Below are 6542 nucleotides of genomic sequence, written 5' to 3'. Positions count from 1 at the left end.
AAAGCCTTTAAATAAACTGTTTATAATAAATATCAAATGGTCTAAATATTTGTCTGAAATTCATTTGCCAATCAACAATGGTTTTCATTCACTTATTTTAGAGCCTCTAAGGAAATGTTTATAAATTTTACAGTCTACAACTATGATTTATCTCACTGAAATTTAGCTGGCAAATAAACAGCAGCAACATCATCTTAATATAATACAAAGTGCAATGGTATATTTTCATTTAAATATAAATTAAACAGAAAAAGAACTTTTTATTTTAGAATATAGATTTAATTTCATTTAGATTAGGATTATTCTGAAAAAAAGATTTTTTAAATGGAAGGGATTTGGGGAATCAAATAAAAACGTGGAATTTATATGCTTTTCATTTTGTGCAATTTATTCACATGGTAATCCCTCTTTACTACATATTTTCATGCTTAATCCTAGTACTGTGAGAAAGTAAAAACACACCATGATATTAAAAACACCTTAGCTTGCTTAGTGCCTTATATCTTCACTTCCATTTTAATTATGTTCCCTGATTTTCATTTTCAGATTAAAGAAGAGAATCCAGAATTTTAAACAATCTGACTCCTGGTGATCTGTGTTCCTTCTACTACAGTGTTGCACTTGGTAAGTTTTCTTGTTAGGATACCTACTTGTATATTAAACACTCCACATTGCAATTTCTTGTTCTTTGTTAATTCCTTTATGGGAAAAGGGAAGGGTGGCAGTAGAGAAAGAGAAGGAGATCACATGAAATTGAAAGGAAATATTCAGTTTCCTTTCAAATTTCAAATTCAAGCCTTTTACCTCTTCCTATTCCAGAAAAATAGAATAAGACAGATGTAACAACCCAGACATATTACTTGAACATTACTACAAAATTGTTCTTCACTTAGATGTTCAATCCCATTCTCCAACATGTTTTATATTCCAGAATAGTACTCTCCAAATATTTTATGATGTTGTACTCATATTGGTAAAAAAAAAAAAAAAAAAAAAAAATCTGGGTACACAACTCCAATTATGTATATGAATTTACTTATAGATTTTCCATATGTTCTACTATACTAAAATGTTATATACATTATTATAGGTATTAAAATATATATTTTATCATGAGTTAATGCTAAATATTAATTTATAGACAAATATAAAACTGAGGCAATCAATAATTCCTAAATAATGAGAGAAAAGTAAATATAAATTAAACTTTATATATGCATAAAATGTTTCTCACCCCTCAGAAGATCAAAGGTCAAGAAAGGTGAAACAGCGTGATAATTCAAGAAATCCTAGAGCCATGTTAGCTTCTTTAATTCAAATCAACACAGTTTTGGTAATTGCTTACATAGTACAATGCAACATATACAGGTTTCTGAGATAAATAGCCAAAGCTTTTCTCAAAATCCTACATCCAGGAGTTATGTCAAGTGCATAAATATCTACTATATCAAAATTTTATAAAGCGTACGAAAGATTCCAAATATCATGCTGTGGAGATATAAAGGAGCCCCAGGCTGGGAGGGAATCCTATTTTCTCTTTCTGTCACCCCAGGTGGTGATGAGAAAATTGCTCTTTTCTTGAAGGTAAGTTTGCAAATGCCATCAAAAATGATAGGGCTCCAGAGAAGGGAAAACTGTTGACCACAATCTTTGGAGTTTTAAAAATGGGATGGGGTAACATCAGAGGATAATATTTCTCTAGACTTCCTTCTCAAAGTGCATACTATGAGTCAGGCAGGGAGCATAATTAAATACAAGTAAAGTATATCTACCTTAGGGTTCTTCCCCTTTATTTATTGTACATTGGTTAAGTATCCAATGAGTACTAAACTCATGCATGGGGCACTTGCAGGTCTCAGAAACTTACATATTTAGGACTTAAGGATAGATTTCCATTCATACGTTATGAATACTGGCATTCAAATTTTATACATGTTATAAAAATGAGTGTTATTTCCTCTGACATTGGGATTTTGACATCTGGCAGGGACTGTGATGAAAACTGTGAATTGCCAGCTGGATGGGTACATAACATCTTGACTGACAGATTATGTTTACTATCTAGATAAAATTTTACATTGAAAAAGGGAAGAAGATCCCTCTGGTTTTCTATTGATCTACAAAAACCATTAGTGAAATGAAATTGTAAAATATTTGTATAGATCAGAAAAGGCCTGGAAAAGTCAGAATGCTCCTCATGGGAGATTTCAATTACCCAAATATTGACTGAGATAACAGCTATGCAGAAAATGTAACAGTATGCTTCTTAGAGAAAATTCTGTTTGTTCATAATTCAATTTGATGTATCACTGTTCAAGCAGAATAGAAAGAAACAGTTTGTTATATATTCTAATGCTTTCAGCCAGGAATTATTAATAAACAAATATGAAACCAGGATCTTTGAGAGCATGGTAATGACCATGATAAAGTTTACAAAAAAAAAAAAAAAACAGAAATTCAGTTGCAAACCTACTGATTATAAATGCTGTTTCATTTTCTCCAATTATTACTCTAAATTTGCTTCTCCAGAAAGTCTGCATTCAACTAAGCTCCTCATTCAATCCAGTTAAATACCAAAAAAAAAAAAAAAAAAAAAAAAAACAAGAAAGAGGGAAAAAGTCTCCTTGTCCTTTAATCTTCCATGAGAACAGCAATGTGGAGTGAGTTGGATGGAGGGAAGAGGAAAAGGCAAGGAAGAAGAGAGAGAGGAAATCAGGAAAAGAGAGGGAGGAAGAAAGAGGGGGTTAGATCTCAAGTCAAAATATCTAAGTATGAAGTAAGTTGAATTAAAAACCAGAGATAGTTCTATAAATAATCTTCCTTGGGAAGACATTTCTTTTGATGCTACCAGCCATCTTTTCTATGCTCTGGTATCTCTCTTCTCCACAGGTATAAACCTAATTCCCCTGGATTTTCATGTTTAGAAATCTTATGTTTAAAAAACACCAATGGATTTCTTCACATTATTTTGTAAAAGACTGATTTATTGTAAAGTACCTCTCCAAGGATATTTGTATTCTAAATAGCCAACAATGCACCAAGCCAGGGGAAGAAAACTGTGGCATTGCAAAAAGGAATTAGAACCAGGGAGAAGTATTTATATTAGGAGCCACACATGAAAGAGAAGAGATATGAACCGGAGTAGAGCCTGATCAAGACTGACTTGCTAAGCAGGACACCGATTTATAAAAAAGGATTAACAAATTATTGAAAGTTATATGCAACTTCTCTTACAATAAGAGTGATACAAATTGAAGCCACACTGAGATGCTATTACTCACCTATGGGATTGGAAAGCATTCCTAGTTTGTTAACACAATCTTTTAGCAAGAAAGTAAGAAGACAGGTATGTTAATACATTGCTGGTAGGAGTATAAATTGGTATAAACCTGTGATCAGAAATTTAGTAATATCTGTCAAAATTTGAAACAGTAATACTTTTGAGCATGCAATTCTGCTTCTGGGTATTCAATCTACACTGTGGTTGCATGTATGTAAAATGACGTGTGACAGTATTGGCTGCAGCAATATCTAAAGACTAAAACTACCCACATAGTCATCAAAAAGATTAGACTTAAATTAATTATGATATATCCACATAGTGTTAAAAATGTGGATTAGAAAACTATGTACTCATATGGAATGTTCTCCAAGATATATTGTAAGTAAAAAAAGTCATCTTCAGAATATTATATATTGTATTACCTTTTGCATAAATAAAAAGTATCTGTATCCTTTACTTAAATATGCTTAAAGAAACTCTGAAAGTATACATAAGAATATAATAATAATTTCCATGGTGAAAGGAACGAAATGGACAGAGAAGAAAGCCAGATGGAAGGGAGTCTTTACACTCCATACAATTTTATACTTATGAATATATTACCTATTGGAAAATAAAATGAATAAAATTTTTTATCGAATATTATTGGAATAAAATTGGAAATGCCACTTAACCATAGCATCAAAACAAAATTTGAATTGGCACACTCACTAAACTAGACATTTTAGTTAAAAAAAAATATATGTTCTAGAATGAGACAGGATATGTTAGTCAGGATTCAGTTAAGAGAAGCTAAGTTATACTGAAGCAACAAACAACCCCCAAATCTCAGAATCATACAAAACCCATCTCTTTTTCTCATGTTATAAGGGTCTGTTTAGTTCAAGGGCCTATTTAGGTTCTGTCCAATCTTGTCTGTATTCCAGATCAATGCTGATGAAACAGCTCCTATCTGGGAGTGTTATGCCAGTCTCATGCAAGAAGGAAAAAAAAAGGCATGGTGAACTTTAAGCTCTGAAAGCTTTCTTGGAGGTGATGTATATTGCATAGCAACATTCCATTGGTCAATGCAAGTCAGGTGGCTGCTCCCTAATTTAACAAAGCTTGATGCATAATCTCCCATGGGGCATGGATCCATCTCAAGTCACATAGTCAAGCCTTAAGTTAGTGGCAAAGGGAACATAAATGTCCCCAAGGTAGTAAATATTTTGGAAAATAATGCCATTTATACACATTTTTTTATTAAATTAACTCCATTTTTTCCTCTCTGCCTCCACTAAATGCATGATTAGCCAACCCTAACACTAATTATAACCTTACATAATGAATATTCATGCCTCATTGCTCTCTAGATAGGAGCAGACCTACATATTATTAAAATTGCCAGGAAAAGTTTTACTTTGGTTATAGGTGAGGTGGTACTGTTTTTAAAGTCGGTGTGCAATGTTTCCTGTTATGTCTCCGCAGCAGGGTTAAGAACCTATGCCAGACCGCAGCAGCCAAACCCAAGGACTCCTCTCGCAGTCCACAGCAAGATCCCAAGGTGGCTAAGTACGAGGAAGTGCGCGTGTCCGGCTTCCGAGAGTTCAAGCAGGCCGTGGAGCAACACAATGGCAAGACCATTTTCGCCTACTCCACAGGTTCTAAGACGCTGGAGGGAAAAGCTGGTGCCTGGACTGTGTGCAGGCTGAACCAGTAGTATGAGAGGGGCTGACGCATGTTAGTGAAGGATGTGTGTTCATCTACCGCCAAGTAGGAGAAAGACCTTATTAGAAAGATCCGAATAATGACTTCGGTAAAAACCTGAAAGTAACTGCAGTGCCTACACTACTAAAATATGGGACACCTCAAAACCTGGTAGAATCTGAGTGTCTTCAGGCCAGCCTCGTGGAGATGCTGTACTCTGAAGATTAAGATTTGATGATGGCAATTGTACCTTGATTTCCTGACCTTGCTATAGTATAAACAGAACTGCATAATTGCTTTGAATTTGTGTTAGCAATAAATAATTATGGTGTTTAAAAAAAAAACAAAAACTAATGTGTCTAAACAAGAGTGCTATTAAAATGCTCATGAACCCCGTTAACTTGTAATATTTAAATATCTTTAGCATATGGATAAAATAAGTCTTCAGGAATTGCAGCAATAACTAAAAGGAATGTATTATTGGAGGTGACAGAAATATGTTAAAGCCCCTAATATTGCAGTAGAGAGCATTCAACTCTCAGGGGGATTAAGACTTTTTACCTTCAATTCTATGACTCTACAAAGAAACTGATATTCCTAAACTCTTTCTTTGGCTTTAAAATGTAGAACTTAACCTCGCCACTGAAGGAAAGCATAGCACATCTAATCCAGCCTCTGTTTATAATCCAGGCAGTCTGTTCTGCAGCTGTTTGAACGGGCTTCACTTGGGATGAAGTGGGTGGCAGAGAGGGGACTAAAAAGAATATATAACCTAGTGATGTGAAGAACTCCAGCCCTTGAGTCAGTCCCACTGATTCTCCAACTTACTAGCTATGTAACTATAGGAAAGTTCTTTAACTTGTCTAAACTTCAGTTTCCTTCTCTGTAAACAAGGATTGTTGTGAAAAATATGTCAGCTTTCCCAAGATTGAGCACAAGTGCTTGAGGTTCCACATCTTTATTGTAGCCTAAAGTCGAGTCTAATTAGTTCAGTCTTCTCCCTGCCACCACTACTTCAGTGACTTATCAGTGAATCTTCCTTAAAGATACCTGCAAAGCAAGTGGTGGGAACAGGTACCTCCTCCTTTGCAGCTCTTACTCTACAATTTAAAGAAGTCATGCTCTATTCTTTTCATTCTGTAGATAAGAGGTATGGAATAGCTGATCCAGAGACAGAGTGGTTCCAGGAGGTGGATTTGTCCAAGGCACCTTGTTTGTTCTAGGCTTATATTGCCATTATATGTGGTAGCCCTGCCCTACCCCCCATCTTCCACTGTCTCCTTAACTTGGTCTAAAGCATCTAACATTTCAGTTTTTAATCAGCTAATTAAATACTAATAAAAACTTACAAAACCCACAGGGAAATCAAAGTAGAACAATTCTGGTTTAACAGAAATAATCTAACAATAAAAGTTAGTTGGATTAAATAGCACACTAAAGGCTCTAGGTGCTATCACAATAAGGGTAGGTAAAAAGGGTTTTTTTTATCTTCATTGGTACAAAAGAAATATGTACATGTCTTAAAAGCCTGGCCTGTATCCAGCTTGTCATTTTCCTGATGTGTTATTTGCTG

At 34.5% G+C, this 6542-nt stretch overlaps 1 pseudogene; it reads left to right on the top strand.

Moving 5' to 3' along the window:
• Window positions 1–2771: 2771 nt before the first annotated feature.
• LOC119530251 lies at window positions 2772–5197 on the top strand (annotated as a pseudogene).
• The last annotated feature ends 1345 nt before the right edge of the window (window positions 5198–6542 follow it).

This window comes from Choloepus didactylus, chromosome 3, assembly GCF_015220235.1.
Source record: "Choloepus didactylus isolate mChoDid1 chromosome 3, mChoDid1.pri, whole genome shotgun sequence".
Lineage (NCBI taxonomy): Eukaryota > Metazoa > Chordata > Mammalia > Pilosa > Megalonychidae > Choloepus > Choloepus didactylus.
This window is presented reverse-complemented; position numbering and strand designations above follow the sequence as displayed.